Source organism: Oncorhynchus clarkii, chromosome 18 (genome assembly GCF_045791955.1).
Source record: "Oncorhynchus clarkii lewisi isolate Uvic-CL-2024 chromosome 18, UVic_Ocla_1.0, whole genome shotgun sequence".
NCBI lineage: Eukaryota > Metazoa > Chordata > Actinopteri > Salmoniformes > Salmonidae > Oncorhynchus > Oncorhynchus clarkii.
Genome location: NC_092164.1, coordinates 52,011,219 through 52,027,884, shown reverse-complemented (window position 1 = coordinate 52,027,884; position 16,666 = coordinate 52,011,219). Strand labels below are relative to the sequence as shown.

General features: G+C 29.7%; 1 protein-coding gene across 2 annotated transcripts in view; it reads left to right on the top strand.

Annotated features, from left to right (window-relative positions):
* LOC139373672 (Rap guanine nucleotide exchange factor (GEF) 5a) overlaps window positions 1–16,666 on the top strand; it is a 73,598-nt gene that overhangs the window by 31,582 nt on the left and 25,350 nt on the right. The window lies entirely within an intron of this gene.

Here is a 16,666-nt window from a genome sequence, read left to right as displayed (position 1 = left end):
TAGTATATAACATTCTGTCTCTAGTATATAACATTCTGTCTATCTAGTATATAACATTATGTCTCTCTAGTATTTAACATTCTGTCTCCCTAGTATACAACATTATGTCTATCTAGTATATAACATTCTGTCTCCCTAGTATACAACATTATGTCTCTCTAGTATATAACATTATGTCTCTCTAGTATATAACATTCTGTCTATCTAGTATATAACATTCTGTCTCTAGTATATAACATTCTGTCTCTCTAGTATATAACATTCTGTCTCTAGTATATAACATTCTGTCTCTAGTATATAACATTCTGTCTCTAGTATATAACATTCTGTCTCTCTAGTATATAACATTCTGTCTCTCTAGTATATAACATTATGTCTCTCTAGTATATAACATTCTGTCTCCCTAGTATGTAACATTCTGTCTCTAGTATATAACATTCTGTCTCTAGTATATAACATTCTGTCTATCTAGTATATAACATTATGTTTCTCTAGTATTTAACATTCTGTCTCCCTAGTATACAACATTATGTCTATCTAGTATATAACATTCTGTCTCCCTAGTATACAACATTATGTCTCTCTAGTATATAACATTATGTCTCTCTAGTATATAACATTATGTCTATCTAGTATATAACATTCTGTCTCTAGTATATAGCATTCTGTCTCTCTAGTATACAACATTATGTCTCTCTAGTATATAACATTCTGTCTCTAGTATATAACATTCTGTTTATCTAGTATATAACATTCTGTCTCTAGTATATAACATCCTGTCTCTATTATACAACATTCTGTCTCCCTAGTATATAACAATCTGTCTCTAGTATATAACATTCTGTCTATCTAGTATATAACATCCTGTCTCTATTATACAACATTCTGTCTCCCTAGTATATAACATTCTGTCTCTAGTATATAACATTCTGTCTATCTAGTATATAACATTCTGTCTCTAGTATATAACATTCTGTCTATCTAGTATATAACATTCTGTCTATCTAGTATATAACATTCTGTCTCCCTAGTATATAACAATCTGTCTCTAGTATATAACATTCTGTCTATCTAGTATATAACATCCTGTCTCTATTATACAACATTCTGTCTCCCTAGTATATAACATTCTGTCTCTAGTATATAACATTCTGTCTATCTAGTATATAACATTCTGTCTATCTAGTATATAACATTCTGTCTATCTAGTATATAACATTCTGTCTCCCTAGTATATAACATTCTGTCTCTAGTATATAACATTCTGTCTCTAGTATATAACATTCTGTCTCCCTTGTATACAACATTCTGTCTCCCTAGTATACAACATTATGTCTCTCTAGTATATAACATTATGTCTCTCTAGTATATAACATTCTGTCTATCTAGTATATAACATTCTGTCTCTAGTATATAACATTCTGTCTCTCTAGTATATAACATTCTGTCTCTAGTATATAACATTCTGTCTCTAGTATATAACATTCTGTCTCTAGTATATAACATTCTGTCTCTCTAGTATATAACATTCTGTCTCTCTAGTATATAACATTATGTCTCTCTAGTATATAACATTCTGTCTCCCTAGTATGTAACATTCTGTCTCTAGTATATAACATTCTGTCTCTAGTATATAACATTCTGTCTATCTAGTATATAACATTATGTTTCTCTAGTATTTAACATTCTGTCTCCCTAGTATACAACATTATGTCTATCTAGTATATAACATTCTGTCTCCCTAGTATACAACATTATGTCTCTCTAGTATATAACATTATGTCTCTCTAGTATATAACATTATGTCTATCTAGTATATAACATTCTGTCTCTAGTATATAGCATTCTGTCTCTCTAGTATACAACATTATGTCTCTCTAGTATATAACATTCTGTCTCTAGTATATAACATTCTGTTTATCTAGTATATAACATTCTGTCTCTAGTATATAACATCCTGTCTCTATTATACAACATTCTGTCTCCCTAGTATATAACAATCTGTCTCTAGTATATAACATTCTGTCTATCTAGTATATAACATCCTGTCTCTATTATACAACATTCTGTCTCCCTAGTATATAACATTCTGTCTCTAGTATATAACATTCTGTCTATCTAGTATATAACATTCTGTCTCTAGTATATAACATTCTGTCTATCTAGTATATAACATTCTGTCTATCTAGTATATAACATTCTGTCTCCCTAGTATATAACAATCTGTCTCTAGTATATAACATTCTGTCTATCTAGTATATAACATCCTGTCTCTATTATACAACATTCTGTCTCCCTAGTATATAACATTCTGTCTCTAGTATATAACATTCTGTCTATCTAGTATATAACATTCTGTCTCTAGTATATAACATTCTGTCTATCTAGTATATAACATTCTGTCTATCTAGTATATAACATTCTGTCTCCCTAGTATATAACATTCTGTCTCTAGTATATAACATTCTGTCTCTAGTATATAACATTCTGTCTCCCTTGTATACAACATTATGTCTCTCTAGTATATAACATTATGTCTCTAGTATACAACATTATGTCTATCTAGTATATACATTCTGTCTCCCTAGTATACAACATTATGTCTCTCTAGTATATAACATTATGTCTCTCTAGTATATAACATTCTGTCTATCTAGTATATAACATTCTGTCTCTAGTATATAACATTCTGTCTCTCTAGTATATAACATTCTGTCTCTAGTATATAACATTCTGTCTCTAGTATATAACATTCTGTCTCTAGTATATAACATTATGTCTCTCTAGTATATAACATTCTGTCTCTCTAGTATATAACATTATGTCTCTAGTATATAACATTCTGTCTCCCTAGTATGTAACATTCTGTCTCTATTATACAACATTCTGTCTCTAGTATATAACATTCTGTCTCTAGTATATAACATTCTGTCTATCTAGTATATAACATTATGTTTCTCTAGTATTTAACATTCTGTCTCCCTAGTATACAACATTATGTCTATCTAGTATATAACATTCTGTCTCCCTAGTATACAACATTATGTCTCTCTAGTATATAACATTATGTCTCTCTAGTATATAACATTCTGTCTATCTAGTATATAACATTCTGTCTCTAGTATATAGCATTCTGTCTCTCTAGTATACAACATTATGTCTCTCTAGTATATAACATTCTGTCTCAAGTATATAACATTCTGTCTCTAGTATATAACATTTTGTCTCTAGTATATAACATTCTGTCTCTCTAGTATATAACATTCTGTCTCCCTAGTATATAACATTCTGTCTCTAGTATATAACATCCTGTCTCTATTATACAACATTCTGTCTCTCTAGTATATAACATCCTGTCTCTATTATACAACATTCTGTCTCCCTAGTATATAACATTCTGTCTCTAGTATATAACATTCTGTTTATCTAGTATATAACATTCTGTCTCTAGTATATAACATCCTGTCTCTATTATACAACATTCTGTCTCCCTAGTATATAACAATCTGTCTCTAGTATATAACATTCTGTCTATCTAGTATATAACATCCTGTCTCTATTATACAACATTCTGTCTCCCTAGTATATAACATTCTGTCTCTAGTATATAACATTCTGTCTCTAGTATATAACATTCTGTCTCTAGTATATAACATTCTGTCTATCTAGTATATAACATTCTGTCTCCCTAGTATATAACATTCTGTCTATCTAGTATATAACATTCTGTCTCTAGTATATAACATTCTGTCTCTAGTATATAACATGATGTCTCTCTAGTATATAACATTCTGTCTCTAGTATATAACATTATGTCTCTCTAGTATATAACATTATGTCTCTAGTATATAACATTCTGTCTCCCTAGTATGTAACATTCTGTCTCTATTATACAACATTCTGTCTCTAGTATATAACATTCTGTCTCTAGTATATAACATTCTGTCTATCTAGTATATAACATTATGTTTCTCTAGTATTTAACATTCTGTCTCCCTAGTATACAACATTATGTCTATCTAGTATATAACATTCTGTCTCCCTAGTATACAACATTATTTCTCTCTAGTATATAACATTATGTCTCTCTAGTATAAAACATTCTGTCTATCTAGTATATAACATTCTGTCTCTAGTATATAGCATTCTGTCTCTCTAGTATACAACATTATGTCTCTCTAGTATATAACATTCTGTCTCTAGTATATAACATTCTGTCTCTAGTATATAACATTTTGTCTCTCTAGTATATAACATTCTGTCTCTCTAGTATATAACATTCTGTCTCCCTAGTATATAACATTCTGTCTCTAGTATATAACATCCTGTCTCTATTATACAACATTCTGTCTCTCTAGTATATAACATCCTGTCTCTATTATACAACATTCTGTCTCCCTAGTATATAACATTCTGTCTCTAGTATATAACATTCTGTTTATCTACTATATAACATTCTGTCTCTAGTATATAACATCCTGTCTCTATTATACAACATTCTGTCTCCCTAGTATATAACAATCTGTCTCTAGTATATAACATCCTGTCTCTATTATACAACATTCTGTCTCCCTAGTATATAACAATCTGTCTCTAGTATATAACATCCTGTCTCTATTATACAACATTCTGTCTCCCTAGTATATAACATTCTGTCTCTAGTATATAACATTTTGTCTCTCTAGTATATAACATTCTGTCTCTCTAGTATATAACATTATGTCTCTCTAGTATTTAACATTCTGTCTCCCTAGTATACAACATTATGTCTATCTAGTATATAACATTCTGTCTCCCTAGTATACAACATTATGTCTCTCTAGTATATAACATTATGTCTCTCTAGTATATAACATTCTGTCTATCTAGTATATAACATTCTGTCTCTAGTATATAACATTCTGTCTCTCTAGTATATAACATTCTGTCTCTAGTATATAACATTCTGTCTCTAGTATATAACATTCTGTCTCTAGTATATAACATTCTGTCTCTCTAGTATATAACATTCTGTCTCTCTAGTATATAACATTATGTCTCTCTAGTATATAACATTCTGTCTCCCTAGTATGTAACATTCTGTCTCTAGTATATAACATTCTGTCTCTAGTATATAACATTCTGTCTATCTAGTATATAACATTATGTTTCTCTAGTATTTAACATTCTGTCTCCCTAGTATACAACATTATGTCTATCTAGTATATAACATTCTGTCTCCCTAGTATACAACATTATGTCTCTCTAGTATATAACATTATGTCTCTCTAGTATATAACATTATGTCTATCTAGTATATAACATTCTGTCTCTAGTATATAGCATTCTGTCTCTCTAGTATACAACATTATGTCTCTCTAGTATATAACATTCTGTCTCTAGTATATAACATTCTGTTTATCTAGTATATAACATTCTGTCTCTAGTATATAACATCCTGTCTCTATTATACAACATTCTGTCTCCCTAGTATATAACAATCTGTCTCTAGTATATAACATTCTGTCTATCTAGTATATAACATCCTGTCTCTATTATACAACATTCTGTCTCCCTAGTATATAACATTCTGTCTCTAGTATATAACATTCTGTCTATCTAGTATATAACATTCTGTCTCTAGTATATAACATTCTGTCTATCTAGTATATAACATTCTGTCTATCTAGTATATAACATTCTGTCTCCCTAGTATATAACAATCTGTCTCTAGTATATAACATTCTGTCTATCTAGTATATAACATCCTGTCTCTATTATACAACATTCTGTCTCCCTAGTATATAACATTCTGTCTCTAGTATATAACATTCTGTCTATCTAGTATATAACATTCTGTCTATCTAGTATATAACATTCTGTCTATCTAGTATATAACATTCTGTCTCCCTAGTATATAACATTCTGTCTCTAGTATATAACATTCTGTCTCTAGTATATAACATTCTGTCTCCCTTGTATACAACATTCTGTCTCCCTAGTATACAACATTATGTCTCTCTAGTATATAACATTATGTCTCTCTAGTATATAACATTCTGTCTATCTAGTATATAACATTCTGTCTCTAGTATATAACATTCTGTCTCTCTAGTATATAACATTCTGTCTCTAGTATATAACATTCTGTCTCTAGTATATAACATTCTGTCTCTAGTATATAACATTCTGTCTCTCTAGTATATAACATTCTGTCTCTCTAGTATATAACATTATGTCTCTCTAGTATATAACATTCTGTCTCCCTAGTATGTAACATTCTGTCTCTAGTATATAACATTCTGTCTCTAGTATATAACATTCTGTCTATCTAGTATATAACATTATGCTTCTCTAGTATTTAACATTCTGTCTCCCTAGTATACAACATTATGTCTATCTAGTATATAACATTCTGTCTCCCTAGTATACAACATTATGTCTCTCTAGTATATAACATTATGTCTCTCTAGTATATAACATTATGTCTATCTAGTATATAACATTCTGTCTCTAGTATATAGCATTCTGTCTCTCTAGTATACAACATTATGTCTCTCTAGTATATAACATTCTGTCTCTAGTATATAACATTCTGTTTATCTAGTATATAACATTCTGTCTCTAGTATATAACATCCTGTCTCTATTATACAACATTCTGTCTCCCTAGTATATAACAATCTGTCTCTAGTATATAACATTCTGTCTATCTAGTATATAACATCCTGTCTCTATTATACAACATTCTGTCTCCCTAGTATATAACATTCTGTCTCTAGTATATAACATTCTGTCTATCTAGTATATAACATTCTGTCTCTAGTATATAACATTCTGTCTATCTAGTATATAACATTCTGTCTATCTAGTATATAACATTCTGTCTCCCTAGTATATAACAATCTGTCTCTAGTATATAACATTCTGTCTATCTAGTATATAACATCCTGTCTCTATTATACAACATTCTGTCTCCCTAGTATATAACATTCTGTCTCTAGTATATAACATTCTGTCTATCTAGTATATAACATTCTGTCTCTAGTATATAACATTCTGTCTATCTAGTATATAACATTCTGTCTATCTAGTATATAACATTCTGTCTCCCTAGTATATAACATTCTGTCTCTAGTATATAACATTCTGTCTCTAGTATATAACATTCTGTCTCCCTTGTATACAACATTATGTCTCTCTAGTATATAACATTATGTCTCTAGTATACAACATTATGTCTATCTAGTATATACATTCTGTCTCCCTAGTATACAACATTATGTCTCTCTAGTATATAACATTATGTCTCTCTAGTATATAACATTCTGTCTATCTAGTATATAACATTCTGTCTCTAGTATATAACATTCTGTCTCTCTAGTATATAACATTCTGTCTCTAGTATATAACATTCTGTCTCTAGTATATAACATTCTGTCTCTAGTATATAACATTATGTCTCTCTAGTATATAACATTCTGTCTCTCTAGTATATAACATTATGTCTCTAGTATATAACATTCTGTCTCCCTAGTATGTAACATTCTGTCTCTATTATACAACATTCTGTCTCTAGTATATAACATTCTGTCTCTAGTATATAACATTCTGTCTATCTAGTATATAACATTATGTTTCTCTAGTATTTAACATTCTGTCTCCCTAGTATACAACATTATGTCTATCTAGTATATAACATTCTGTCTCCCTAGTATACAACATTATGTCTCTCTAGTATATAACATTATGTCTCTCTAGTATATAACATTCTGTCTATCTAGTATATAACATTCTGTCTCTAGTATATAGCATTCTGTCTCTCTAGTATACAACATTATGTCTCTCTAGTATATAACATTCTGTCTCAAGTATATAACATTCTGTCTCTAGTATATAACATTTTGTCTCTAGTATATAACATTCTGTCTCTCTAGTATATAACATTCTGTCTCCCTAGTATATAACATTCTGTCTCTAGTATATAACATCCTGTCTCTATTATACAACATTCTGTCTCTCTAGTATATAACATCCTGTCTCTATTATACAACATTCTGTCTCCCTAGTATATAACATTCTGTCTCTAGTATATAACATTCTGTTTATCTAGTATATAACATTCTGTCTCTAGTATATAACATCCTGTCTCTATTATACAACATTCTGTCTCCCTAGTATATAACAATCTGTCTCTAGTATATAACATTCTGTCTATCTAGTATATAACATCCTGTCTCTATTATACAACATTCTGTCTCCCTAGTATATAACATTCTGTCTCTAGTATATAACATTCTGTCTCTAGTATATAACATTCTGTCTCTAGTATATAACATTCTGTCTATCTAGTATATAACATTCTGTCTCCCTAGTATATAACATTCTGTCTATCTAGTATATAACATTCTGTCTCTAGTATATAACATTCTGTCTCTAGTATATAACATGATGTCTCTCTAGTATATAACATTCTGTCTCTAGTATATAACATTATGTCTCTCTAGTATATAACATTATGTCTCTAGTATATAACATTCTGTCTCCCTAGTATGTAACATTCTGTCTCTATTATACAACATTCTGTCTCTAGTATATAACATTCTGTCTCTAGTATATAACATTCTGTCTATCTAGTATATAACATTATGTTTCTCTAGTATTTAACATTCTGTCTCCCTAGTATACAACATTATGTCTATCTAGTATATAACATTCTGTCTCCCTAGTATACAACATTATTTCTCTCTAGTATATAACATTATGTCTCTCTAGTATAAAACATTCTGTCTATCTAGTATATAACATTCTGTCTCTAGTATATAGCATTCTGTCTCTCTATTATACAACATTATGTCTCTCTAGTATATAACATTCTGTCTCTAGTATATAACATTCTGTCTCTAGTATATAACATTTTGTCTCTCTAGTATATAACATTCTGTCTCTCTAGTATATAACATTCTGTCTCCCTAGTATATAACATTCTGTCTCTAGTATATAACATCCTGTCTCTATTATACAACATTCTGTCTCTCTAGTATATAACATCCTGTCTCTATTATACAACATTCTGTCTCCCTAGTATATAACATTCTGTCTCTAGTATATAACATTCTGTTTATCTACTATATAACATTCTGTCTCTAGTATATAACATCCTGTCTCTATTATACAACATTCTGTCTCCCTAGTATATAACAATCTGTCTCTAGTATATAACATCCTGTCTCTATTATACAACATTCTGTCTCCCTAGTATATAACAATCTGTCTCTAGTATATAACATCCTGTCTCTATTATACAACATTCTGTCTCCCTAGTATATAACATTCTGTCTCTAGTATATAACATTTTGTCTCTCTAGTATATAACATTCTGTCTCTCTAGTATATAACATTCTGTCTCCCTAGTATATAACATTCTGTCTCTAGTATATAACATCCTGTCTCTATTATACAACATTCTGTCTCTCTAGTATATAACATCCTGTCTCTATTATACAACATTCTGTCTCCCTAGTATATAACATTCTGTCTCTAGTATATAACATTCTGTTTATCTACTATATAACATTCTGTCTCTAGTATATAACATCCTGTCTCTATTATACAACATTCTGTCTCCCTAGTATATAACAATCTGTCTCTAGTATATAACATCCTGTCTCTATTATACAACATTCTGTCTCCCTAGTATATAACAATCTGTCTCTAGTATATAACATCCTGTCTCTATTATACAACATTCTGTCTCCCTAGTATATAACATTCTGTCTCTAGTATATAACATTCTGTCTCTAGTATATAACATTCTGTCTCTAGTATATAACATTCTGTCTATCTAGTATATAACATTCTGTCTCCCTAGTATATAACATTCTGTCTATCTAGTATATAACATTCTGTCTCTAGTATATAACATTCTGTCTCTAGTATATAACATTCTGTCTCTCTAGTATATAACATTCTGTCCCTAGTATATAACATTCTGTCTCTAGTATATAACATTCTGTCTCCCTAGTATATAACATTCTGTCTCTCTAGTATATAACATTATGTCTCTCTAGTATATAACATTCTGTCTCTAGTATATAACATTCTGTCTCTAGTATATAACATTCTGTCTCTAGTATATAACATTCTGTCTCTAATATATAACATTCTGTCTATCTAGTATATAACATTCTGTCTCTAGTATATAACATTCTGTCTCTAGTATATAACATTCTGTCTCTAGTATATAACATGATGTCTCTCTAGTATATAACATTCTGTCTCTAGTATATAACATTCTGTCTCTAGTATATAACATTCTGTCTCTAGTATATAACATTCTGTCTCTAGTGTATAACATTCTGTCTCTAGTATATAACATTCTGTCTCTAGTATATAACATTCTGTCTCTAGTATATAACATTCTGTCTCTAGTATATAACATTCTGTCTCTAGTATATAACATTCTGTCTATCTAGTATATAACATTCTGTCTCTAGTATATAACATTTGGTCTCTAGTATATAACATTATGTCTCCCTATTATACAACATTCTGTCTCTAGTATATAACATTCTGTCTCTGGTATATAACATTCTGTCTCTAGTATATAACATTCTGTCTATCTAGTATATAATATTCTGTCTCTAGTATATAACATTCTGTCTCTAGTATATAACATTCTGTCTCTAGTATATAACATTCTGTCTCTCTAGTATATAACATTCTGTCTATCTAGTATATAACATTCTGTCTCTAGTATATAACATTCTGTCTCTAGTATATAACATTCTGTCTATCTAGTATATAACATTATGTCTCTCTAGTATTTAACATTCTGTCTCCCTAGTATACAACATTATGTCTATCTAGTATATAACATTCTGTCTCCCTAGTATACAACATTATGTCTCTCTAGTATATAACATTATGTCTCTCTAGTATATAACATTCTGTCTATCTAGTATATAACATTCTGTCTCTAGTATATAACATTCTGTCTCTCTAGTATATAACATTCTGTCTCTAGTATATAACATTCTGTCTCTAGTATATAACATTCTGTCTCTAGTATATAACATTCTGTCTCTCTAGTATATAACATTCTGTCTCTCTAGTATATAACATTATGTCTCTCTAGTATATAACATTCTGTCTCCCTAGTATGTAACATTCTGTCTCTAGTATATAACATTCTGTCTCTAGTATATAACATTCTGTCTATCTAGTATATAACATTATGTTTCTCTAGTATTTAACATTCTGTCTCCCTAGTATACAACATTATGTCTATCTAGTATATAACATTCTGTCTCCCTAGTATACAACATTATGTCTCTCTAGTATATAACATTCTGTCTCTAGTATATAGCATTCTGTCTCTCTAGTATACAACATTATGTCTCTCTAGTATATAACATTCTGTCTCTAGTATATAACATCCTGTCTCTATTATACAACATTCTGTCTCTCTAGTATATAACATCCTGTCTCTATTATACAACATTCTGTCTCCCTAGTATATAACATTCTGTCTCTAGTATATAACATTCTGTTTATCTAGTATATAACATTCTGTCTCTAGTATATAACATCCTGTCTCTATTATACAACATTCTGTCTCCCTAGTATATAACAATCTGTCTCTAGTATATAACATCCTGTCTCTATTATACAACATTCTGTCTCCCTAGTATATAACAATCTGTCTCTAGTATATAACATCCTGTCTCTATTATACAACATTCTGTCTCCCTAGTATATAACATTCTGTCTCTAGTATATAACATTCTGTCTCTAGTATATAACATTCTGTCTCTAGTATATAACATTCTGTCTATCTAGTATATAACATTCTGTCTCCCTAGTATATAACATTCTGTCTATCTAGTATATAACATTCTGTCTCTAGTATATAACATTCTGTCTCTAGTATATAACATTCTGTCTCTCTAGTATATAACATTCTGTCCCTAGTATATAACATTCTGTCTCTAGTATATAACATTCTGTCTCCCTAGTATATAACATTCTGTCTCTCTAGTATATAACATTATGTCTCTCTAGTATATAACATTCTGTCTCTAGTATATAACATTCTGTCTCTAGTATATAACATTCTGTCTCTAGTATATAACATTCTGTCTCTAATATATAACATTCTGTCTATCTAGTATATAACATTCTGTCTCTAGTATATAACATTCTGTCTCTAGTATATAACATTCTGTCTCTAGTATATAACATGATGTCTCTCTAGTATATAACATTCTGTCTCTAGTATATAACATTCTGTCTCTAGTATATAACATTCTGTCTCTAGTATATAACATTCTGTCTCTAGTGTATAACATTCTGTCTCTAGTATATAACATTCTGTCTCTAGTATATAACATTCTGTCTCTAGTATATAACATTCTGTCTCTAGTATATAACATTCTGTCTCTAGTATATAACATTCTGTCTATCTAGTATATAACATTCTGTCTCTAGTATATAACATTTGGTCTCTAGTATATAACATTATGTCTCCCTATTATACAACATTCTGTCTCTAGTATATAACATTCTGTCTCTGGTATATAACATTCTGTCTCTAGTATATAACATTCTGTCTATCTAGTATATAATATTCTGTCTCTAGTATATAACATTCTGTCTCTAGTATATAACATTCTGTCTCTAGTATATAACATTCTGTCTCTCTAGTATATAACATTCTGTCTATCTAGTATATAACATTCTGTCTCTAGTATATAACATTCTGTCTCTAGTATATAACATTCTGTCTATCTAGTATATAACATTATGTCTCTCTAGTATTTAACATTCTGTCTCCCTAGTATACAACATTATGTCTATCTAGTATATAACATTCTGTCTCCCTAGTATACAAAATTATGTCTCTCTAGTATATAACATTATGTCTCTCTAGTATATAACATTCTGTCTATCTAGTATATAACATTCTGTCTCTAGTATATAACATTCTGTCTCTCTAGTATATAACATTCTGTCTCTAGTATATAACATTCTGTCTCTAGTATATAACATTCTGTCTCTAGTATATAACATTCTGTCTCTCTAGTATATAACATTCTGTCTCTCTAGTATATAACATTATGTCTCTCTAGTATATAACATTCTGTCTCCCTAGTATGTAACATTCTGTCTCTAGTATATAACATTCTGTCTCTAGTATATAACATTCTGTCTATCTAGTATATAACATTATGTTTCTCTAGTATTTAACATTCTGTCTCCCTAGTATACAACATTATGTCTATCTAGTATATAACATTCTGTCTCCCTAGTATACAACATTATGTCTCTCTAGTATATAACATTCTGTCTCTAGTATATAGCATTCTGTCTCTCTAGTATACAACATTATGTCTCTCTAGTATATAACATTCTGTCTCTAGTATATAACATCCTGTCTCTATTATACAACATTCTGTCTCTCTAGTATATAACATCCTGTCTCTATTATACAACATTCTGTCTCCCTAGTATATAACATTCTGTCTCTAGTATATAACATTCTGTTTATCTAGTATATAACATTCTGTCTCTAGTATATAACATCCTGTCTCTATTATACAACATTCTGTCTCCCTAGTATATAACAATCTGTCTCTAGTATATAACATTCTGTCTATCTAGTATATAACATCCTGTCTCTATTATACAACATTCTGTCTCCCTAGTATATAACATTCTGTCTCTAGTATATAACATTCTGTCTATCTAGTATATAACATTCTGTCTCTAGTATATAACATTCTGTCTCCCTAGTATGTAACATTCTGTCTCTATTATACAACATTCTGTCTCTAGTATATAACATTCTGTCTCTAGTATATAACATTCTGTCTATCTAGTATATAACATTATGTTTCTCTAGTATTTAACATTCTGTCTCCCTAGTATACAACATTATGTCTATCTAGTATATAACATTCTGTCTCCCTAGTATACAACATTATGTCTCTCTAGTATATAACATTATGTCTCTCTAGTATATAACATTCTGTCTATCTAGTATATAACATTCTGTCTCTAGTATATAGCATTCTGTCTCTCTAGTATACAACATTATGTCTCTCTAGTATATAACATTCTGTCTCTAGTATATAACATTCTGTCTCTAGTATATAACATTTTGTCTCTCTAGTATACAACATTCTGTCTCTCTAGTATATAACATTCTGTCTCCCTAGTATATAACATTCTGTCTCTAGTATATAACATCCTGTCTCTATTATACAACATTCTGTCTCTCTAGTATATAACATCCTGTCTCTATTATACAACATTCTGTCTCCCTAGTATATAACATTCTGTCTCTAGTATATAACATTCTGTTTATCTAGTATATAACATTCTGTCTCTAGTATATAACATCCTGTCTCTATTATACAACATTCTGTCTCCCTAGTATATAACAATCTGTCTCTAGTATATAACATTCTGTCTATCTAGTATATAACATCCTGTCTCTATTATACAACATTCTGTCTCCCTAGTATATAACATTCTGTCTCTAGTATATAACATTCTGTCTCTAGTATATAACATTCTGTCTCTAGTATATAACATTCTGTCTATCTAATATATAACATTCTGTCTCCCTAGTATATAACATTCTGTCTATCTAGTATATAACATTCTGTCTCTAGTATATAACATTCTGTCTCTAGTATATAACATTCTGTCTCTCTAGTATATAACATTCTGTCCCTAGTATATAACATTCTGTCTCTAGTATATAACATTCTGTCTCCCTAGTATATAACATTCTGTCTCTCTAGTATATAACATTATGTCTCTCTAGTATATAACATTCTGTCTATCTAGTATATAACATTCTGTCTCTAGTATATAACATTCTGTCTCTCTAGTATACAACATTATGTCTCTCTAGTAAATAACATTCTGTCTCCCTAGTATGTAACATTCTGTCTCTATTATACAACATTCTGTCTCTAGTATATAACATTCTGTCTCTAGTATATAACATTCTGTCTCCCTAGTATACAACATTATGTCTATCTAGTATATAACATTCTGTCTCCCTAGTATACAACATTATGTCTCTCTAGTATATAACATTATGTCTCTCTAGTATATAACATGCTGTCTATCTAGTATATAACATTCTGTCTCTAGTATATAACATTCTGTCTCTCTAGTATATAACATTCTGTCTCTCTAGTATATAACATTCTGTCTCTAGTATATAACATTCTGTCTCTATTATATAACAATATGTCTCTCTAGTATATAACATTCTGTCTATCTAGTATATAACATTCTGTCTCTCTAGTATACAACATTATGTCTCTCTAGTATATAACATTCTGTCTCTAGTATATAACATTCTGTCTCTAGTATATAACATTATGTCTCTCTAGTATATAACATTCTGTCTCTCTAGTATATAACATTCTGTCTCCCTAGTATATAACATTCTGTCTCTAGTATATAACATCCTGTCTCTATTATACAACATTCTGTCTCTCTAGTATATAACATCCTGTCTCTATTATACAACATTCTGTCTCCCTAGTATATAACATTCTGTCTCTAGTATATAACATTCTGTCTATCTAGTATATAACATTCTGTCTCTAGTATATAACATCCTGTCTCTATTATACAACATTCTGTCTCCCTAGTATATAACAATCTGTCTCTAGTATATAACATTCTGTCTATCTAGTATATAACATCCTGTCTCTATTATACAACATTCTGTCTCCCTAGTATATAACATTCTGTCTCTAGTATATAACATTCTGTCTCTAGTATATAACATTCTGTCTATCTAGTATATAACATTCTGTCTCCCTAGTATATAACATTCTGTCTATCTAGTATATAACATTCTGTCTCTAGTATATAACATTCTGTCTATCTAGTATATAACATTCTGTCTCTAGTATATAACATTATGTCTATCTAGTATATAACATTCTGTCTCTAGTATATAACATTCTGTCTCTAGTATATAACATTCTGTCTCTAGTATATAACATTCTGTCTATCTAGTATATAACATCCTGTCTCTATTATACAACATTCTGTCTCCCTAGTATATAACATTCTGTCTATCTAGTATATAACATTCTGTCTATCTAGTATATAACATTCTGTCTCTAGTATATAACATCCTGTCTATCTAGTATATAACATTCTGTCTTTAGTATATAACATTCTGTCTATCTAGTATATAACATTCTGTCTATCTAGTATATAACATTCTGTCTCTAGTATATAACATTCTGTCTCCCTAGTATATAACATTATGTCTCCCTATTATACAACATTCTGTCTCTCTAGTATATAACATTCTGTCTCTAGTAAATAACATTCTGTCTCTCTAGTATATAACATTCTGTCTCTAGTATATAACATTCTGTCTCCCTAGTATATAACATTATGTCTCTCTAGTATATAACATTCAGACAATTCCTTTACTTTCAGGCCATCAAATGTGCAAACTCTGGTTTCTCTTACATTGCTAGCATACTTTCTCAAACTAAATGGATGTGGTTTTGCTGCAGCAGATTCTAACTGTGTGTGTAGATGTACATTATGTGTGCCATGTGTGTGTGTGGTTGGTGTGTGTTTAGAGGGGTAACCCTGTATCAGATATCAGACCGTTGTTTTAATCTGCAGCTCACAGG